Source organism: Zonotrichia albicollis, chromosome 2 (genome assembly GCF_047830755.1).
Source record: "Zonotrichia albicollis isolate bZonAlb1 chromosome 2, bZonAlb1.hap1, whole genome shotgun sequence".
Lineage (NCBI taxonomy): Eukaryota > Metazoa > Chordata > Aves > Passeriformes > Passerellidae > Zonotrichia > Zonotrichia albicollis.
In genome coordinates, this window is record NC_133820.1 from 92,526,926 (window position 1) to 92,550,709 (window position 23,784).

General features: G+C 35.2%; 1 long non-coding RNA gene across 1 annotated transcript in view; it reads left to right on the forward strand.

Moving 5' to 3' along the window:
* Positions 1 to 2,066: 2,066 nt before the first annotated feature.
* Positions 2,067 to 23,784, forward strand: part of LOC141728354 (uncharacterized) — a 32,274-nt gene continuing 10,556 nt past the window's right edge. The window contains exon 1 of the long non-coding RNA XR_012579280.1: positions 2,067 to 2,172. This is a non-coding gene — a long non-coding RNA (uncharacterized LOC141728354). The remainder of the gene's footprint in view (positions 2,173 to 23,784) is intronic.

Consider the following 23,784-nt stretch of genomic DNA (forward strand, 5'->3'; position numbering starts at 1 on the left):
CCACGGGTTCCTTTGCTTGGGGTCCCTCCTCAGAGGCACCCAGCTTGAGCTGCCATTTTGTTATTGCAGCAAGATTAAATTGAGGCATCTGGACATCTAAGATTCTGCTGTGGGGAACCTGGGAGCTATGAGCCTATGAGCTATGAGCTGCTGAGGAAACCTGGTGTGATGGTGCGAGGATGGGATGTGTAGTGAAGGAGCATCAGTCCAAGCTCAGGCAGTTAAGTGTGACTGCCAGAGGGGTGCCTGGATGGTTGGACAGGGAAGTTTTCTTAATAATACATTCTATAAATATACAACACTAATGTATATTTTAATTTCCACATGAATTTTGGTTTTAGCCCTTTCAGAGCTTTTCTAAAAGTCATGGTGTTGTGCAAATATCAAGGTTTGTTTTAAATGCATGCAGAATTCCAGCTTTTCACACATAAATAATTGAATATGTTTTACTTTTGTATGTGTTCTATCCATTTTTTTTTGCTGTCGTATTTATGAATTGGAGATACTTGGGACTTGCAATACACCCTGAATTATTTCTCTCTTGCTACATTTATCATTACCTTTAAACAAAATTCTATCAAGCTACCTTGCTGGTTAAAAGTTGGACAAACACTAATTATTTGGTAATAGAAGCCTAGCACAAACACTGCAGTTGAGATGCCATCTTTTTTGTAGCTTTTTTGGCTTTCCTGCCTTTGTCCCACTCAGTTGTTCCTGAAAAGGGGCAAACAATAGAAAGTCAGAATGAGTGACTTAAATCTGTTTTGGACACAATGCATCTTTTCATGGTTAATTAATTTACTTACCTCCTAAGAAACTGTAGTTATCCACTTCCAAATAGCTCCTTAGCTGATTTAAATAAAATGGCTAGGGTTCATTAGAAACAAGTGAGAAGCTGTCCACTGAGTACCAAATGCCAGAGAAAAGTTTTCTTAATCACACAAAAATGTTGCAGTTTGTTTCTGCATTGCTGGAAAGACCATTAATTACAAGTGCATTTTTATGAACATATCACTTTTTATTATGATGGATGATCTTCAAAAGGTCAAGCTATGAATAACCACGTTAGAGCTCACTCAGGGTTGACTAGAACAGTGCAATAGATGTGCTTGTGTGCTGCCTGGCTCTCTGTGCAGGGCAGGCTGCCTACCGTAACCAGGCCTCACAAGCAGGGCCTTGCGGCAGCCCCGTGATGGGGTCCAGCTCCCAGCCTGCCCTGCAAGGATGCGGCCTGGATGCAGCCTGCAAGGGGCTGGCAGGGATGCGGCCTGGATGCGGCCTGCAAGGGGCTGGCAGGGATGAGGCCCCTGAGGGCTTTCCTGGCAGGCAAACGCTGGCAACCTCCAGCCTGGCACCACTGCTCTGACAATGCTGAGGGAGGTGCCCCACGGCACACTGAATAGCTTTCTAAAATACATCTTATACAGCTACACAGTTTCTAGGGGAAATGGCAGTACACTGGCTCAGTTACATTTTCAGGGATCTCAGCTGAGCCTCTGGTATCTCTTGAAAGAAGCAGTAATAGATGGAAAAGCCATTCTTGCTACAACAATATCTGCTCGCTAATATCCCTTCAATAGATTTCAGTAGGCTACCATGGTTTCCTGACAAGAAGGTTTAATCCTGTGTATCTTTTCTACTTTCCTCCTTTTTTTTTTTTTTTTTTTTTTTTTTTTTTTTTTTTTTTTTTTTTTTTAATTCAGGCAATCTATTAACATATGTCTTTGTTTTACATGTGCAAAAAATGGAGTTGGTGATTATTACTTTTCCAGAAAAATATATACAGATTTCCAGAAAATTGGCATTTTGTGGTTACTTATGGTAAAATAATTTATGAATATATTGCACCTGCTGCTGTACTCCAGTAGAGCCCAGTGTTGGCTGATAAACTGAAAGAACAATTCTTAGATTTAATACAAAACAAAGTAGAAATTATTCAGTTTTATATTAAAAAAAGATTTAATTTTGAAACTAAAATTATTTGATGCTGGAGCTGCTACTTGACAAATGATTACTTCTTTCTCTAGTTAGTGTGATCATTAATAGTCTTGAAATCTACAGATCATTTCTTCCTACTTTATAATACACTCCCATTACACTTGAAAGGACCAGTGATTCTCACTTCTCTGCTTTGCAGCTTCTGCTGGGTGAACAGGCAGGAAGGCAGAGCAGGTAAGGTATTTTGATTGGGCATTTTTACTGTTACCATAGAGACTCATTGAAAAACTCAACTAAATGTTCTCCTTAAAATGTCAAACACAGGAAGCAGGAGGGAAATTTCAGTGAAAAATATCTGAAGAGCATAAAGCTGTTATATTAGCTAAACTCACTGCACCACTCCTTCATTCATTGTAGGTTAAGTAAATCCTGCTTCTGAACCTAAGGGAATTATTTCTTTCAAATACGGGCTTTCAATTACCTTTGAGATATGAACTCTAATCTCTTTGGTAGAAGATGAAAATTAACTGTATCTACCAATGCCAGTCTTACATGAAGCTTAATTAATTTGGATTTGATTCTTCCTCTCACTTCAACAAAAAAAAGTAAACATGAGAGTAATAATCTTACAATGTGCCGAACACTAGGTGCACCTCTGATTTTATTATGGAGAGTTAAGGATGAGCCAAATTCATTTTAGCATCATAATTTTTTATTATTCATTTTCCATGGGGGGGGGGGGGGGGGGCTGGGCTTTCAGCAGGGGGTCAGTAAGCAGTGAAGGCAACATGGCTGTGGGAGTGGGTTCTCCTTGCTGCCCTGTGGGGAGACCCTGAGAGCCTGGCACTGAGAGCCTCTGCCCACCTGCTGTACTCACAGCCTGGCCCACACTTGCCATCACCATCTCCTCTCCCTCTCCTCTCTTTTAAAGGGATTAAGGATGATTATTTGGAGAGGGATCCTCACTATCGGCAGCAGCGCTGAACTGTGGAAACCTCTCAAACACTATCAGATAGCACCACAACTGCTTTAATTGGAAATAATGTGCACATGATGAAAAGTAAATGTAAGATGAAAATTGTGCATTGCATGGCTTGCAGGAGGATTAATATAAAGTTGCCAAAAATCCAATGGGGATCAATTTTAGAATTAATATCCTGTCAGCTCTGGGTAGCCCTGTCATGTAGACTAAAACACTTTGGCTAGATTGGATATATTAGAGTGCAATATTTATTTTGTGGTCATAAGTATTCGGCTGTGGGCCAGGATTCCCAAGTCCTTTAGTCATTTCCCGGGTTTTGACAAATACGTTGCAGAATTTTCTTTGACCTTCCTTCCTCTTTGCCTGTTTGTCTGTGAAACTACCACCATGGTAGTGAGTATGTAAAAATATTCCATAAAACTTAGGTCTAATGTTTTAATATTTAATCTTGATAAGACTTGATTTCTTGGAATTTCTTATATCTGAAGGCAGAGTATGCTGTAATGAATTCATAAACATTGGAAAAACCACATATTTTTTGATTCATGAGTCTCATCTTCATTATTTCTTTAGTTGGAGGGTAGACCTTTTTCCATGCAAAAAGCCTATGTTAAAAAATCAATATTCCTGTGCAATGAAAAGCATTTCATAATGTAAAATATTTTAATTAGGCAAAAGGTCTAGTAATAATTATCAATAAAAACATGAAGCTTTGTTTAGGTGCGTACCAATTTTTCCTCTTCTGTTTTTCAATGCCCAAATGAGGGATGAAACAAACAAAGGCAGCAAAAGGAGTAACTTTACACAAAAGTTTTCTTGTAAAGAAAATTTCTCCAATGTATCTCAAAAAATATTTTGAACTTTACCGTTTTTTCAAGCCCTTGCTTTTCAAGTCTCTCTTGTAAAAAGGTATTTCTTAGTGGCAGTAATTTAAGAGTATTTAATAAAATACTCTTCACAGTTGTCTTACCAGATTGTCTCAACACATCCATTATGTTGCAATTCTTGATGCATGCTGAATATGATAAATGTAGAAGTTTTTATTTTGACATAGTATCATGTTAAAATAAATAAACCATACGCAAGGCAACTTTTCAAATATTAAATGCTTGTGGTTTTTTTAACATATATCAGATTAGTGCCTAGACTGACAGCTCTTAATCCTTCTTCAACAAGGAAAATCTTTCCCAGAAGTTAAAAAAGTAAAAAAACAACAAAGGCTTTTATTGAATTAACAGGAAAATAATAGCAATGATCTAATAATAGGAAATGCCTTGGAAAGTCTTATATGTAGACTTTAATACTCTGATTCTATCTAATGAAAAAATCTTTCCACATACATTTAAAGTAGCTTGTAAAATGAGCCACTTTTATTTCTCATCTGTTATCTATTCTCAAATGAGTGTTGTGCATCCTGTCGTCATAAGAAAGGAGGTCAAGAGATGTCACTTGTGCTGTGACATTGTGCTCAGTCCCTACCTTAAAGAAGAGATGATAACACAAAATGCTCTACAGGTGTGAGGGACGGAGCACTCATGCCTTTTCCACCTTAAAATCTGTTGAATTACTAGGAGTAATTTATGAAAATATTTAATTCCCCAAATATTAACATATGTCTGCAAATATTATGACTTATTTTGTGGATAAATGGCAGCCTCAGAATGAATGTGTTTGACAACAAGCTCTTTTTTAGAGGTAATTGCCTTAGAAAATTCTGCCATTGGCTATCTAACTTAATAAACTTGTAGGTTATCTGGACAATGTTTTAAAATTTAATCAGGAACATAACTTTGGTGCTTACTCTTGCAAAATAGTTGTAAGTGTTGTATTTATAGACGTCCAGAAAAAGAAGGAGAGATTCTACATATGACAATGTTATTAAATGCTAAACTAGGATTTATGCTAAAGGACTAGTTTTAACCCTTTCAGGCTTTCAGGAAATACTGAATGCCACGTAGAAGAAGCATGGTATATTTTTATTTGATAAAATTTCATGGTATTAGTCATCAGTCTTTATATTCCTGCTTTGACTCTGGAAAATCATGTGTAAAAGAATATTAAAAAAAAAAAAACAACTTTAGATTTCAACACATCTTAGGCTGTGGTACTTTTCTTGCTACTGTAATGTGAATTTTGTCTTTCATGGCTACTGATCTGTTCTATGTTGCAGTAAAATGCTAATCTAAAAATCAATGGAAACATTTTTCCCATAAAACACAACGCCCTCCAGAGGCTTGCTTGGCTCTGTATAGGTCAAAATCTGTGACCTCACAGTATTTGTAAAATACCAGTGGTAACTTCTCAGAGTGTCACAGCAAAATTGTTTTCAGGTCTCCAAGGAGGGTTCAGACTCTAGTGTCAGTGGCAACAAAGGTAAGGGCAACAATTACATGTCAGCTCTATTCTATCTTCAAAGAGGGCATTTTGCCAGTCTGACACATTGGCTGAAAAAGCCTCACACGTACAAATCTTTGTTTTCTTTCTAATTTATTTTTGGAGATGTGGTAGAACCTGAGATGAATCTGTAAAAATATATATAGGATCAGAACAGCCTAGTAAGACCACCATAAATGTAGTGACAGATAAACTGAAAGGAAGTTCACTTTCTTTCAATTTTTGGAACAAAATATATATTCCAGTCTTTTCCCCTGTTTTGCAGTTTCCCATAGTAATAAGGTTTTTTTCAGACTGAGCAAGCCAGGAACTAAGAAAAAATAAATTGCCTAAATAAATATTGTAAAGCAGGCAAAGGCTTCAGACTACATGGAGTTTTTTTATTATTCTTTAAATTAAAATCTTTACAGATTTTCTCATTTTTCTCCTTCAAAATATTATTAAGGATTGTGGAAAAAATAAAGCAAGATTTCTCAGGAAAACAATTTTGATTGACTGCTGGTGTTATTCTCTATTTTTTTTTTTTAAATCTTGTCTTTATGCAATGCTGTCGGTAAAATATTGCTTTTCATCTTTGCAGGTATGGAATAATTAGAAAAGAGGACATAAATGAGATTAACATCTTAACAATACTAGGGAATATTCTAATATATTGAAGGAAGGAGAAAACTACTCAGGGGAGCAGAAAGGTTTCAGATAAGGGAAACACAATTAAATTCCATTATGAGCTTGCTAGGGAAGAATTAAATGAAATGCACTGTCTGTGAGACTTCCTGGATAGTATTTGTGAAGAAAAAAAATAGAATAATGGGACACACACGGACGTATCAATGAGTGATTTTTTGGGGGGGAAAAATATGAGAGAGAGCTTTCAAGAAGAAATAAAGTGCTGAAAGACTGCAATCCTAAAGAAACACTGTGAAAGAAATGGCAAGTTTCTCATTGATCTAAACAGAATTTAAGTGTTCAGCTGACAATTTCTGACTAAATTCAGCTTTGATCACTTCCGCATAGGAAGGAGCCATTACTCTGACAATGGCTTAAGACAATACAAAGGTTATGCAACTGCTGAAACTGAATCGACTGAACTGAAAGGTTGTTAGAGCAGAGCACAGATCACTGATGTTCTATACTACCTCAGGGAGACAATTGCTCTTTGAAAAAGGATAAGTATGCCTACGTAGAAATGACTCATGATACTTTGAACTAATTATTATTTAATCAGTGCCTGATAAAAAAAAAAATAAAACCTCAGAAGAGGTAATTTCCTTTTGTTTTATTGCGTAAACAAGGGTCATGTAAAGCCAGCTGTGTAAATGTGTATTCTTCTCTCAGGCATGTTATTCTAGGCAGAACTAGTAGCAGTCTCTATTTTTAGAGCTGCCTGATACTCCCTGCTGTGCAAAGCTGTTTCCATTATATGAGCTTTGCCAAACTTTCCTGTTTTACTTGAAAATTATTATAGTAAACATCTTCATGAAAGTTTTCAAAAAATTTCATCAATAAAAGTGTAGTTGTGACCAAGAAACCAGAGAAGAAAGCAAATTTCGGCATCTTAAAAACTGCTTGAGACCCAGAGAAGTGATACAATACATTGAAATACCCTATGCATTTCACTTTTTGAAACTTTGCATTTTGCAGATGTTATTTCTTGTGAAAAATATGACCCTTAGGCACATTTTTAAAGGTGACTTAAAATTGAACTTATTATTAAACACTTTGTACTCATACTCACCATTGGTATGTTCTCATCAGAACTCACATCACTGTGGGTGCTGAATTCCCTTGGTGTACCCGATAGTGCTGTACTCAAGGCTGCTATTACTCTCAGTGGAAGAAAATTTGATATTTCAGGCAAAGTCTATCCCAGTTAAGAGTCGTTTGAAAAGCAGAGTGTAACACATGAAAAGAACACTGCTGCTGTACAAGCAGAGTACCACATATATGCATGCTGATTTTTTTTATACCATTTTAATTTCTTCTGACCCAGAGCAGTATGTGCATGTAATCCCAGCACATCTTTAGACTTCTTAGCAATGCTGAAAACATAATGACTTAGCTTAGACAGGGTGTACCCACAGTTATGGATTATGGCCCCTGCAAAGAGTTTTTAAAAGTCTGGTTTCCTTGTTTTCTGTGGATATATATTAAAAAAAGAAGCATACAATGGTGCATTCTCTGTCACTGATAATTTTTTTTAAAAGAAACACTTTTAAAAAAACCCACTTTGTTCTACTGTGTAATTAAAAAAGCCAGGAATGGGCACTGACCATTCATGCCAGTCATGCCCCTGAGCCTCCACTCAGTGAAGAACTAGAAAATTTACTTGCCCCAGCAGAGACATGTCCTGGGACATTGTCATGCTGCTCAAGTTGCGATATATAGTAAAACCAGAGAAAGTTCAAAAACATGCAGAAAAGGATGTGATTTACTAGTCATTTGTTCAAATTCTAGAAGCCTATCACAATGGTGGGATGATCCACTAGAAAGGGAACATCCAATATTTGTTTTATTTTTTTCTCCTACTTATTACAATGCTTTGTAACTTTTGGTAACATGCTCAATGTAAAATCTATGTTCATAATGAACTCTCCAAAAGGATACCTGGAGTTTGTTTTATCAAATAAATTGATACTGGCTGCACAAATTTCAAACACATATAGAATGAAGGAGAACACTTAAGACTATTGAATATTTTGGGATCTTATGTGAATGGACATGGAATATTTAAAAGGTATTAATTAAAATTAATATTAAAATTGACTTCAAATTTAGTTTCTTATTCAAAGTCAATTATTTCACACTAAAAAGCAAGAATAATTTTATTAAAATAGATACTAACATAAAACTTAAAAGGCAAGTTTGACCTGCGAGAAATGTGCCTAGTTGCCAATTCCCAGTTAAGAGCACAAATATCCTTGTTGATACAGACAGAAAGTGAAATGTTCAAGACCATATAAAAAGTGCTATAAAAACTTGAAAATATAACCAAAGTGTAACTCAAATGAGTTGGGATGGATGAGAAGGTTCTGATCTGGGTAATAAAATAAAACTATTCTATTATGACTTTAAAGCCCCTAAAAGCAATAAGGTATCTTGAAGTTGATCTCAGAGCACAAGTCTGTGAGATGTTATCTCTGCAAAAGAAAAAGCACTTATTGAAAATTCCTTTAAAGGTTAGAGCTTTCTGCAGCTGTAACTCACAAAGAGCTGAGGTATTAAAGTGCCACTGTGATACCAGAAAAAGCCATTCCATCAACTTTATTCAGTATAAATTCTTACCTAAAAAACCAAGTAGTTTTATTGAACAATACAAAAAGAGGATGCGTACAAGTGGTATAATTGCACCTTGGTTTCTCTTGGTTATCAGGAGCAAAAGACTATTAAAGGTAAGCATTATCTATTTGCTGTAAATTTCAATAATCTAAAAATCTGAGTAAGACTCTTGTACTTAGTAATCTAAACTGAAGAATAATTATGTTCAGATACTTAAAGGTAGAAATAAATGTGCTTCTTAATAGTTAATAGTAACAAGAAATCATTACCCAATATTTGTAAAATGTAAGCTGCCACTTTTCTGTATGTCATCTCTGTGTAACACTTGGCTGTAGAAGGACAGAACAGTTATTTTGAACCTCTGGTGAATTAGGTTGCTTTGTCCACATGGTGTATGTGAGATGAATATGGCAGCCAACAACATGACCTTCCTATGAGAAAGTAAGAGAAGAGAGCCTGGACACAATGGAATTGAGATTTCATCACCACGAAGGCTTGGAATAAAACCTGATCTCTCATATGACTCTGAGACAAATGAAAGAGCTATGCCCCAAAGAGATAAGCATGTGGCAGCTTTTATACCAGAAATATGCACAGCTAAGCCTACCAGCTCCCAGTCATTGGTGAAATGGTAAGTCCCTGATGAACCTTGACTCCGCACTGAATCAGTTCTACTAACAAAGTACACAGATCTGGGGCATGGGTGTAGAGAAAGGTGTTACATGAAGCAGTAAATGGTGGGCATTTAGGAGTGAAATAAAACCTGACAGTTTTTTGGTCCCCTGTGGAGACAACACCAAAGAGCAGCTCTGAAGTAGAATGCTTCTATTAGGTAGTTCCTTGTTCCTTTCTCTGGCAGATATATACAAGACATTTAGTAACCATGTTCATGGTGTGACTGTTGACAAAATAAGGTCCTGATACTTTAAAACAGATACAGATCAAAAATCTTCTCCTTGGTGAAGTAAATCCCGCAGTAGACATGGAAAAATGCAGCCGTAACTCCAAAATCACAACCAAGTCAGATTTTCCATCCAGAAATTCATATTTGGAAGTCTCTAAAACCAAAGGGGAAGAATATTTACCTTTTAAGTGGAAGATATAAAAAATATGACCGACATCTAAACTGTGGAACTGCCACATGGTGCCTGAATGTATGCTGACAGCATATCAGGATGAGACCTGAATGCACATCATGTCATCCAGCATCCTTCCCTCTCCTCCACTGGATGAAAATGTGGGTAAGTGACTAGAAAAGGATTTACTGAGAATTCTGGCTGCTCATGAGAGCAGATTTATGGGAACACAAAGCCTACACAGCCAACATATTACCACTGCTCATGCTCAACTGGTTAATATTTCAGAGGTACTTCCATTAGGAACAATGCATAATAACATATTATAGTAAAGGTGGAAATAGCTGCTCCAAAGTAGATTACTGTTTCTACCTGATTAACATAAATTCCTACAGCCCAACCAGGATCAAAGTTTAATCTTTTCAAAGCTTGTCTTGTATACACACATCTGCTGCACTTGACATTTTAACAACATCTGTTTTCACTTATCTGATGTCTCTATTTCATTCTGCTAATGCTGAGAATATGTTCTTGTGTGCACATGGAATTTTATCTTTCTGACTTCCCGAGTCAGCATGGACATCTGGTGTTCATGAGTATTTACTCTGCCTATTGATTTTGAGGAAGGAAGGTGTTACTATTCAGAAAAGGAAGTTAAGGTATATTAAAGTTTTAACCCCTTTCTTACAGGAGGCAGGTAGTTTTCCAGAGTAATATTTTTGTAGAGTCAACCTTGAATATTGATTCTAAGCAAGGGTTGCTCGTAGTGAGTTTGACAGGAAAGAATGTGTCCTTGGTATTCCAGTAGGAAAACAAAAAGAGTGCTCAGAAAGGCAGGCAGGATTTGAGACTTACCTGTTTCATCAACTTTCTTCAGTGAGGCCAGATTCATCTTTGATTCTCTGAGATAAAGGCAGGCAATAAATTCTTAAGGATAGTTTCTCTAGCCTAGATGTAAAATGAGTTAAAGCATTTATTTTAAATTCTGATTTTAAATGTTAACACTCTCTGTTAGTAATGTAAAGCAATTTGTATCAGTGTTGTTGATGCAATGCATGATAGAAACAGAAATAGGGTCAGAAGGGAAGTTTTTCTTAGTACAAAGAAATCAGGAAATGTTTATTATATGAGGGGAAAGGGCTTGTGTTTCTCCTATATTTATTGCAAACAATTCTACTACTAAGAGTACTGTTATTTAAAGGATAGTGTCAGGATAGAGCTGTCTCCATACAAGAGGAAACAGAGAATCTTGGCAGCCCTTAGCATAAATTTATCCTCTCTCCAAACAGCATTAACTGGTACAACCATTTTCCCACAAACTTCAAAATACTACCTTGTAAGAAATGGCAGTGAAAATCTACAACACACACATATATATACAGAGACACAAAAAACTCAGTTGTGCAGTAGTAAATGGAACTAATCACATTTAAACTGCATAGGATATGCACTGAGTCAGCAAGCACCTTTTAATCACACTATTTTAATGGAAAAGAAGAATATTAGTTTTGGAACTAGGGAAAAGAAATTATCTTCTTACTTGAATAACCAGCTGATGGAGCATATTCTGGTAACTGGAAAAACCCAAAGGCTCATCTCGCTAACCAAGAGCAAGTTTGCCAATACAATATGAATCTATACAGCCAAATTCTCTCTCCCTCCCAAAGACAACTGTCTCATCTTTCTTACCTATTGGGTTACTTCAAGCCCTTTGTAGTCTTCTGATCAGATCATTAATGTAGCTGCAGTAATTGTCTTACATTGTAGCTTTTGTTAACAAGGGTGTGGGCCAAAAATTGTGTCAGGTAGCGGATTATTGTAGACCAGTGCTAAGCGCTATGTGTGAAGCCATTTGCTGATCATACCTGCTAGTATAGATGTAGCCGCAGGGATTATGATTCTGGATTTGTGGTTAGTAAACAAACAGTACCTAGACCATTTGACAGCCATCGTTTGCTCCATTTGAGTGATAGCCCTACTCTGACTGGGCAGGTTGGTCTAGCTGTCCTCTAGAAGTGTTTTCTATCAAACACAGTTCTGCGATTCCTCTGAAAATAGTAGCAATTTTCTCTCCCTCTCAGGGTTGACAGGTTATATTCCCTTAGAAATACTGGCATTTAACAATGAAGAACTTTGCTGATCTACAGTTTCATTCATGGCATGAAAATATGCCATGACATACATTATTCAAAATCTGCTCTGCAAGATACAGACGTATGCAAAGATGAAGGGCTGTCAAACCTGCAGCACTTACAATAGTGTCCTCTGGTTTTTAGAACTTTTGTTCCCAAGAGTGAATTTTATGATAGGTTGTGAAGAACACACTTCATAACATATCACTTTCATGATGATTCCTGTCTTGATTCAATGCAAACTGGTTTTATTAGTCCTCCAATGTCTAACAGGGAAAAATTAGAAGCAAGGTTAAGTAATAGTTCATGTGACTACAGTGTGGTAAGTACAAATAATTTAGATTATTTGCTTTTGAAGATTTACTTTTTTTTTTTTTTTGCCATTTAGATAACCTAGTGATTGCAGCAAGAGCAAGAGATATCTTTATTTGTTCATTTTATACTAAATAGGTAACAATCTTAACTTCAAGACATAACATTTCTTGAATGGGCTTAATTTAATATAATATAAATATTCAAAATTATCTTCCTAAATCTAGGATAATTTCCTTAGATTCCCTTTGCTGTAAACAACAACATCTTCAGAGTCGCATATTTCACACTAATATGAATATCTCTTTCATCATCTCATGAAAAGGAGGAATTGTGGCACAAGTCCAAGGTAATAAATTCTTTAATAGTTTAAGGACTTAAGGTTTGCATAGATAGAATAGTTAAAACAGAATTTTGAAGTGGTTAAAAGGATATGGTCAAATATTTTAAAATACCTAGCTGTCTATGTTTAAGTCCTTTATTTCATGCTTTATTTACATTATATTAGACAAGGAATGCAGCAACTGCTTTATAGAATCCAACCAAAATTAAACACATTTTGGCATCCTGTCCTTGGAAGAAACACCAATGCTTAGGAAATGTAGGAAGCACTGGGTGATCCATCTTTTAGCCGACTCTTGATTTCTGGTAATTAGCCATTTAAAACCTACCTGTAAATATTACACCTGAAGTATAGGCCTGGCCTAAATGCCATTACACTGGCCTAAATGCCTGAGACCATGTTTTCAATCCATTTTCTGAATGCATTTGCATGTTTGACCCCTAAAATTACTGTAACAAAGAACTCAACACTGCATTCAACACAGTGCTGTGTGAGAAAAAGAGTGTTTACTGTATAGGTGATGAACTTTTGATGAAAATCCATAATTATAATGTCAAAATAAAGATACTATGATTCATAACCACATTTACCATTTCTTTTTCAAAATTATACAGATCTTGATGCTATTTTTCCCCTATCATGCCTTTTCAGACTCATTTGCACTTTATGTGGGTGAGATAACATATGTCTTATTGTTCTTTGTTATAACATTTTTTCTAGTTTTGCCATTGTCTGTTTTTAAATCACAGATAGTATTTTTAAGGTAAAATTCCAGATGGCAGTTATTGATTAAAGTCATCTATGGGTAATGTACTTTCCCAGGGACCTAAACATATTGACTGGAGTCTTCTTTCTGTATACCCAAATTAGAGATTTTCAATATAACTAAGTTTTGTAGATGCTTTTGTTTTCCTTTTGTGTTCATTATTCTATGCGTACTAATTTTACATTTCATATGCTATTTCATCCTTGAGTCACTGACTGTAGAGAAATCCTCTTGAGCTCCTTACAGACACTTTTCATTTTGACTATGTAGAGGAATTTTAAATTATTTGAAAACATCACTGCTTCGTTATTTATAATGATTTCAAACTTTTAAGCATATATTGAACAGTCAATAGTACACAGTACCCAAATTAAAGAAATTAATGTGAGAGCTTGTTGAAAGCTTTTTGAAAATAGAAATATAATTAGATCATTCTTATCCACATACTCAGTGATACTTTGAAAAAGCAGAAAAATTTGTAAGGTGTGTTTTTTCCTTGCTAAGTCCATATTTACTCCTTATCAATATTCTTTATATATCCTGTGTTTACTAGTTCCTTTCTTTTTATAGGCTTTATCAGTTAGATTGATACATATCAGTCAAATCCTTAGTTTTCACACCTTTAAATATTTTTTCATATTTTTCTCCTTCCATTCCTCTGCCTATTGATTAAAGAAATAGGTTACACATAGTAGTGAAATCCTCATGGCTTTATATCAGAGTTCTCTGAAAGTTCGTAAAAAATTATTTTGTTGTATTCAGTTCACTGCTCTTGCTTATTTATACTTTTTTTTTACTCAAAATATTCATTTGGAAGTACTTCCTCAAATTCATGCTGCAAAATTAGGATCTGATATGAGAATCTTCTGAATTACCTTTGGATTGAGCAAAATTTTAGAAAATCATTTCTTTATTCTGCATTTTTCTCATGCAAACTTATTGTATGAGTGTTGCTCACATTCTTTCATCGCCTGCTGATACCTTTCACTCTCTGAGAAGTCCTCTGCTCATGATATGTTTGAAAAGATTTTACTTTGAACCTTTACAACTTAAATATACAGATTCTTGACAAGCTTCTTGACCTGAAATTATGGGTTTACATCTGAACTTCCAGGTTTATGCTCTATTGCATCTTTGATGGATGCAGCTTGTATTTTTGAGGCCTATTTGCCCCATAAATAAAGTCTATTTTAAGACTCATACATCCTACCATTTCAATTTTGTAATAATTATGTTTTTCACATATATGTGAGAAAGTCATCTTTGTCAATCATTTCCTTCCTATGAGATGCAGAGCTAAAATATATTTTGATGATTGTGTCCATCAAATCACAACTTGAAGGTTAATCTAAAAAGTGGTCAGTGCTCTCTAGAATACTACCCCTCATCCTCTCCAGCTGTCTGGTTGCAACTTCCAAAGGGTTTCACAGTCCCTTTTCTACACATGGTTTTCTTTCAGGAGAAATCTGAATGCATTGAGGAAGGGAAAGGAAGGTGAAAAGACATGGGAAGTTTTCTGAGATCTTACTGTACATATGAAGCTTGAAACATACAGCGGAGGAAGCAGTTTCCAAGCCTAAGCAGCCTCCCTATATAATTTGAAGTCTCTTTGACATTGCCCAGCCCTCCTCTTTCTTCTCCCTGAATTCCCTGTGGTAGCATGAAAAAAATTAATTTTTCTCTATAGGGTCCAGAAATGACATAATGTATGTATCTAGGTAAGTCACAACTGTTTTTCATAATATTACAGGTAGAAAAAAAGGTGATTACCACATTGAGTCAATTCACATTACAGCTTTTTTTTTCAGACAGCTTTAGACATCTTTATATGACCTTTTTATCTAAGTTCTCTTTATACCCCAAAGAGAAAAAGCAGAGCATGTATCATCTCTCATTCATTTACTGCAGATAATTGAAATTGGTTAGTTTAATTGTCATAGAATTCCATTGAGTATATTTTCCAGTTGATATATTGCTTGAAATTTGCTATGAAACTTAGCACAAGTTATTTAATGTTTAGCTAAAATTTCTGTCCATTGCTTAGTACAGTTTATAAAAATGAGCTTCATTAATGTTGTAGACCTGCTATTCAGTTGCACCTCAACAAAATTTTCCCAAGACAGGATGGTCAAGGTTGCTCCACTTTTGCCAGTCACATTTGTTTTAATATATTTACTGGTGAGGTCACTTCTGATACCACCTGACTCTATATAATATATGTGTATATCCATGATATCTGAAAAGTCATGTCTCTCAGAGGAAGTCCTGGCTGACTGGTAAAAGGGAAACATAGTAACCATCTTTAAAAATTGAAGAAAGGAAAACCATGGGACCAGTATTATTTAATATCTTCATTGATTACATAAATGAAGAAACTGAAAGCACCCTCAGCAAGTTTGCAGATACCATCAAGCTGAGTTGTCACACCTGAAGGATGTGATGACATCCAGAGGGATCTGGACAGGCTGGAAAAGTGGGTCCATGGGAATCTCATGAGGTTTAATGAGACCAAGTACAAGGTGCTGCACCTGGGCTGGGGCAACCCCTGGTATCAGCACAGGCTGGGGGACAAACAGATCAAGAGCAGCCCTGCCCAGAAGGACTTGGGGGTGCTGGTGGATGAGAGGATGGGCATGATCTGTCAATGAGATCTCATGGCCCAGAAGGCCAAATGTATCCTGGGCTGCACTAAAAGCAATGTGTCCAGCAGGTCAGGGAAGGTGACACTGTCCCTCTACTCTGCTAGGGTAAGACCTCACCTGTAGGGCTGCATCCATCTCTGGGGTACCCCAGCACAGGAAGGACATGGAACTGTTGGAGCACATCCAGAGGAGGGACATCAAAATGATGCTATGAGGAAAGGCTGAGAAAACTGAGATTGTTCAGCCTGAAGAAGAGAAGGCTTTGATATGACTGAATTTTGTCCTTCCAGCACTTGAAACGAGCCTACAGGAAAGGTGGGGCAGGACTGTTTAAAAAGCATATAAGGTCAAATGGATTCAAAGGGATAATTAGTTCAAATTGAATGACGGTAGGTTTCAATTAGATATGAGGAAAAAATTATTTACTGTGAGGGTGGTGAGGCACTAGAATGATGGCCCCGAGAAATTGTGGCTGTCCCACCCCTGGAATTGTTCAAGGCCTGGCTGGATGGGACTGAGGAACCTGGTCTAGTGGAAGGCGTTCCTGTCCATGTCAGATCTTCAAGGTCCTGTTCCAACTCAAAACATCCCATGATTCTATGATATAAAAAGTGCAAGGCTGCTACAGCACAGCAAAAATTAAAACATGCCAATTCTTAAATTTTTGAGAGTATTGAAGAATGAACTACTTTTTTTGGAAGAAATTTTTGTTGTTTGGCATTTAAACAGGGATATCTGTTATTTCTTATACAGAGATGGTGATGAAGTAAAGAATGTATTAGTTTATTGGTTAAGAATTGATTGGTTTATTTCCACATTACATTTATTTTGATTTATCTTTTAAATATGTTGCTCTGATTGGATAGAAATGACAATTCTGATACTATTGCTTTGTGTGATTAAAGCCTAATATGCTGTTACTATTTTGTCAAATTCCTCTTTTGTTTCCCAAGTGCTCATTCAATTGAAAAAGTTTGGGAAGCAAATTTTTAAAAATATTTTTCATCTAATATTTCAAATCACATTGCTATGCAATTTGCCTATTAAAATAATTTAGATGCCGAGAGAGTATTGTCATTTTAACAAGTGATTGATAATAGCTTGTAGACAGCTTTAAGATTAGTGAAGATGAAGACAGTTTAAATTGTCAATGGCCGTGACATGAACTTCAAATCAAAAAAGTACTATGGAAATATAAAAGTATATTAGCTAAATTAGTGATGGGACTAATAAAATACAATGTGAGTTTTATGTGTTGGGGCATGAAGACAGCATCACAGTTATGAAGGCAGAGAAAACACCACAGATATGTGAGTCACCTTGTGACTCATGGTTTTTGTGACCTTTTAAGACATGCCTGCTTGAATGGTACTTTGTACATCTTGCATGTGAAAAATGGACCTTTGAATCTTGGTTACATGAGCTAACAGAAAAGCAAATGCTTTGACATTCCAGATCTCTTTAACAAAAAATGTTGCATAGAAAACCCCTACAAAATAAACCCCCAAAACAACCAAAAAAACTGCCAAAACAAACACAAACCCTTACTAATAATAGCTTAAAATTTCTGCAGTCTGGAGTTTGGACTTCCTATATACTTCCTGTTCTAAAAAGTCTGTATTATTGTCGTTTAAGCCCTCTGAGCTAGGAACTTGACACTGCTTTTCATAAATAGTGAATTAGAAGTATACAGAAACTAATTTATCTCCTCAAATTTCTCCTATTTTTTCTTAAGAACTCTTAGTTTGACATAGTTTACTATGTTGAAATTAATATGATTTAAACATTTTGACCCACAAATGGGACCGAATAAGAAACATACATATGCAATCAATTGGCTAGTAAATTTTAACCACAGTTAAGCTGCCCTGACTCAATCACTAATTCATACCCTTATGTACTGAAGCCAGTAACTGAAAATTTTGAAATCTCATGCATGTCTTTAACTCATTTAATCCTTAAACACTTTCAATCTCTACCTTAAATGTAAAAGACAAGAATCAAACAAGGGTTTGGCTCTACAAATATGATCAAATATACATTTACTGAAAATATAAGAAAGTGCATATTCATTGAGGTTCAGTAAGGACATAGTATTACTTAGTTGTTTTTCTTTTCAGAAATTGAGTGACAATTCCCCTGAGGAAAACAAGGTAGTTCAAAATAGCATTTAACAAGCTAGTAAATAAACAGAACTACTGCCTTGCTTCATGTGGAAATTAGTCTATTAGATATGCAGGCAACATGATTTCCATGGTTACAAATGACCTGCAAATCTCTTAAATTATCCAGTCATCACGAACAACAAGCCTACTAAATAATTATACTAAAATGCAAGAACTGATTCCAACAGTATTTTTGAAGTGAAATTCTCCCAGAGAGAGGAGTTTTTTACCTGCTAAAAAGTTGCCATACTATTTCAATGTAAGTTCAACAATGGCTTTCTTTGAAACAGTTTACCATGAACAATTTCATTTTAAATAACGTTATTTTGTCCATCATTTTAATATTACAGAAGGACAGTGACATACTGGGCAGGATGTGAGGTCTGTTTTTTGACCTAGAGTGAAAACTCTATTAATATAGATTTTGTTGTTTCTTGTTTCAAGAACATAATGTATATTTGCCTAATGCACTTCTATTTCTGGTGTTTTCTACAGCTAATAATCACAATTTTCCATGAAGTAAATTAATTCTGTTTGCTTATATTGAGTTCAGTTTGCCTACCTGAAGGGAAGAAAGCAAGCAAAAAATATATGGCATTTGAATGATCACTCTTCATCACATATGAACTACAAATATGTCTTCAGAAATTTGCTCAGAATTTTCTAAGTCTAATGTAAATCTAAAACTGTTCTGAAGTGGCAACAGGATAAACTCTTCATGGTCTCTTACATTAGATTGATATTGTATTAAGTGACAGCTATGGAATATATATTTTATCATCATCATTTTTAATGAAGTGGTAAGTCTGCTTTGCTATCTTGACCTAAAGAGAGAGCAAAACCATTTTGCTAATGACTGATTCTTTGTATACTACTTTTCATTGTAATTGATCCCAAATGCTTATCAAGGTCAGTCCTCCCTTAATGTTTCTACTACAAAACACTGCAACTCCATTAACCTCATTTTTCCTCTTTTTTTTTGGATCCTTAATCAGCAAACAGCTGCACACTTGAGTTATTTTATCAGCAAGCTTCCACAACTTTACCACAGGCATATAATATTTAATGTTTTTAAAGCCTCAGCACCTTCTAATTTTTGCTGTATGAGGGATATTGCTTCCATTTAAGGATACTTCTGCAGATACAAACCAAGTTTGTATCCCTTACAAATGAAAAGAGATGAAATGAAAAACCTAAGCTCCAAATTTGAAGGAAGGTCAAAGAAGATGAAATGTTTTATAACATGAAATTCCTGGGGCCTGACTTGAGGTCTGGATGGAAGTAATAGTAATTTTAATTTTAAATGAATTGCCAGCTGAATTCACTGTGATTTAAGATAACAATGTGATAATATTGTTATCTTAAACCTGATCTTAAACCTTATCTAGACCTGATTGTCTAGATTTCATTTGAATCTCTTTAACTTGCCCTATTTAATAACTGAGTTATATTTTTTAATCAATACCAGCAATATGAGAACTAAGGTCTTTATCTCACATTTTATAACATAATCTTTCTTTTTGCCAGTCTTTATTATTTTCCTCCTTTTCAATTTACCCTTTTAAGAGAATGCACTTTCTTTCCCAATTTCACTTGGATAATACTATCTTCCATGAGAAATTTTTCACTGTATCCTAATCAAAACTTGTTCTTGTCTTTTATTTTTCCTAACACAGAATCAAATTTCTCCAAAATGTTATTCTAGCAGTTTAGCCTTTCAGTATTGTTTTTTACATCATTGTCCTTTTCCCTTAATCCTAGGAACTTTTATAAATCGTGTTTTTCTGTGCATTCACCAAAATAAAGGGAAAAAGTAATTGAAAAAAGAAAATAGCACCACATGGTTCCTGTTCTAGCTAAGTTGCCACTGATGAGCTGATCCAAAGTTTGTGATGTGGTGATTCTGTATAATGCCAAACATGATGCAACCCTTATCTTTCAGAAAAACCACCCTCAGTATCTCTGGTAATGCTGGAAATTATATATATTTGTATTTCTCTGGACTTACCCAAAAGACTTGTTATACTTGTGAAACTTTTTGCTTGTATTTCTGCTAATTAAATAAGCTTTGAAATAGATTAGAAGTATAGCATATTCATTTACCCTTTGTCCTGAGTCCCTACTTCCCACTTTTTCCTACTTAGCACAGAAAAGGAGATTGTAATCTTACTCCTCTAACTGAATTATTTATAATATCTGTATTTTCTATATAATCTGTCTTACCTTCCATATATTCTTTTTCTTCTCTGTGATGCAGATTGAGAGAGGCAGTAATTTAATAATTTCAGCTTAAGCTCTACTCATTTTATCTTTGTGTCCATGTACTTAATGTGCACCTTTTCTATGTCCCTTTCTCATTCCTATTCAGTCACATGAACTATTCAACTACATTACTGCAAAATGTTGTCTTTCATAGCTCTTGGAGGAATGAAGGAAGCTCCTGTTTGATTTTGCGAAAGAGATGATTTTACTTACCATAGAGTCTGCTTTTGAGAAAGCCATGTCTGATATTCTTAGAACTTAAGAGATCTGCTATCTTTCTTCTAGTGATTATAGTTTCAAATTACAACTTTTTTTTTTCTTTTTTTTAAAGGGAAATATTTATTTACTGTTATCTTTTTATCCCAAAGACTGATAGAGGTGGTTTTAACTGAAAACCACATTTTAATGCTTAACATCTGTAGTAGATCTAATCCTAAACAAGGTTGTATCTGACTCAGACTCAGAAATAACATTCTGACATTTTTGCACTGTATTTCAACAGAGGTTTGCTACTCTAAAATCTGTCTCTATGATATGTTTCATCTAATTAGTCATCTTTGTTTTTACCAACAATGAGAACATGACTCTGATTATTCTTTCAATTATAATGAGGATATATAAAGCAGTTTTACAGCATGTCTAAAAGGAAGATGTCGGAGCTCAATCACTCCTAATGGACCTTTTACCCAAAGTAATTTGATTTCTGTTTGTTTGGTCTCTATCAAAATTCAATTATGCACTGCATACAGTAAGACTACAACTGTTTGAATTATGTATGTTTTTAATGTAAAGGAAAAATGTTTTTTAGACCATGAGGTCAATTGAACTTTCCCACTGAAGAATGCCTAAGAATTACTGAGAGAGGAGGATGGAAGTCAGAGTTTTAACACTTCATTGAAGCAAAGAGTTGTTTATTACTCTATTCACTTCCAAACGTGAACAAATACTACAAGGAAGACATATTTTCTTGTCTATGGAAGGGAAAGAAACTTTATTCTTTAAGGTTGACTGGACTGCTTCCTACTTAACAAGAAAGAAAATAAATCTGGGGATGAAATGTTTAGTCCATATCTTTTGAAAGACTTCAGAGAAAAGATTGACTGTTAAACCAGATATAGTTCACTAAAAAAAAGAAAATATACTGTCTGATTGTTGTATAGTTTATTAAGATAGAGGAAGTCTGATGAATATCATAAAGACAGAACTTTTGATATAACCTTAGGATTTTTCTAAAGATTTATCACTGAGTTGTCTATTTTAGATACTGTCAATATTTGCATATTTATTGTAAGCTGGCTTGAAGAAGGCCTAATTTACAGTGATAGGAAAACAATAAAATATTCAATCAATTCTATTTTGAAAATGAAGAAAATATGGACTGGATGAACAGAACATTGGATGGGTTAAATGTTGGTTAGGCAAGGGGGCTAAAAGGGTAGCTCTTGTTGGCTTAATATTTGGTTGGCAGCCAATAACAAATAAATAGCCCAAGGGTCAATGCTGAACTGCTATTATTCAATTCTCATCTGAATTATGAAATGGTCTGCACCCTCAGCACCTTTTCAAATGGTACTAAATTAGGATAAAAAATTGTAGTGCCAAATTATAGAGTTCAGTCCACTGGGACTATGATAAACTTTGTAACTGGAGCCAGCTGAAAATGTGAGAAATTCAGTAATAAGAGACACAAAATTCTGCAGAGCAAGTTATAAAATAATAAAAATCCCATTTAATTATGACTGGGAAGCAACTGACAGAATAACAGGCATGATGAGAAAGAATCGGGTTATTCACATTAACTACCAGTGTTCTGCCCTCATCAGCATGCCAAAATCCTAGTGTGCTCAAAGAGAGAGAACATGGTCAGCAGACTGAGGGAAGTTAATATCTTCCCCTTCAGCACCGGAGAGGCCAGAGGTTTGTGCATCACTAGTACTCGGACTCCAATTTAGTTTGTCCTCAAACAGGTCAGGGTGGAAATAAGCTTCTCTATTGTAAATTTTCTTTTCCTTATTTCCTCCCTTTCTCTTCATTTTATCCCATTTTTCAAATCAGTGTGAGCTTAAGTCCTGCTTGCACAAGAATGAGTACTACTTTCCATCCACAAAGTAGAAAAAGCTTTCAGATTGTGTGGGTTAACAAAACCCTCATGATATATAAGGTTCATCCTACACCTACACTTCCTTCTGATGACCAAAGTGGAAAACACTTAACCCATTGATTTGCACATGCCATCAGGGCTCTTCAGGCCTGTGTGGAATGGACATAACACGGACCAATGATAAGATTTAAAATTTATCTGCTCATTTGAACTTCATTCCCTTCTCCACTTTTTTCACAACATACATATACATAAATAGTTATAAAAATTTTTATCCATTTTATATACTACCTTTTCATAACTATATATTTTATTATTTACTTTCAGTATTTGTTATATATTTTATAAATTCTATTTATATATTTATGTGTACTTATGTTATTTGTATATTATATAAAAACATATATCCATTTATATATATTTAATTATGTTATGTCCTCCTCTAGAGAACACACAAAGGTTTTCAGCTGAGAATTACTATCAGGTGAATACTAATGCTTGATGTTAGAGCCGTCCACTTATTAGCAATATAGGTGGTTCCAAATATTCTATTTAAATTTATATATCAGAGCATCAGAGAAAGAAGGAAGAATTCGGGACTAGCTTTTTTAAAAACTGTGTTTAGCGAGTAAGGTGAAGGCAGATACTACAAAACTAGTGACTTATTCAGAGATTCAGGAAAAGTGTCAAAATTTGCACTTTTCCTGGAGCTAAGGACTTTGCAACATTGGTTATAAATTAGCAAGTACTCACCAGGTGAAAACAGCTCTATTCATTTTTTTCCTCAGTGGATTTTCAGCAGCAGTAAATGCTGCAATCCAGTCAAGCCTCTAAAGGGTAGAGGCAGTCTCACACAAAAAAGGCAAGAAACACAGAATTATCCAGATGTCATCTTCCCAACTTTTTCTTATATATTCTTTGTCTGCATTCAAGTAGAGGTTTTGTAAAATACTCTATTTTTAGGTTAGATTTGAGTTGATTACCATTTTGAACTTGTATGTGATGTGCAGTGATTTATACTTAATAAAAAGCTATAGTGACCACCCTGATACTGAAGACTCCATAATAGTTCCCCCCTTGGAACACAAAAGCACTGTGCTACTGCAAATGTCATAATGTGGCAGATAGTGAGAAATGTTACCACTAAAAAGGAGCAACCAATACACCTGCACTAAACTGCTTCAGATTCCTGAGTATAATGCAGCACTAAAATTACCTTTTCAAGTACTGGTTTTGGCTGAGACATGTTGGCAGAAGTCCATTGCAGTTAAAAATTTACTGCTAATAATTGCTGAACTAGGAAGGACTGATATTTTTCATGCTGCTTCTGTTTCAACATTTCCTTGCTGTCAGCATTAGCCTTTGTGCTGTTCTAAGGCAATTCCACACTGGGGA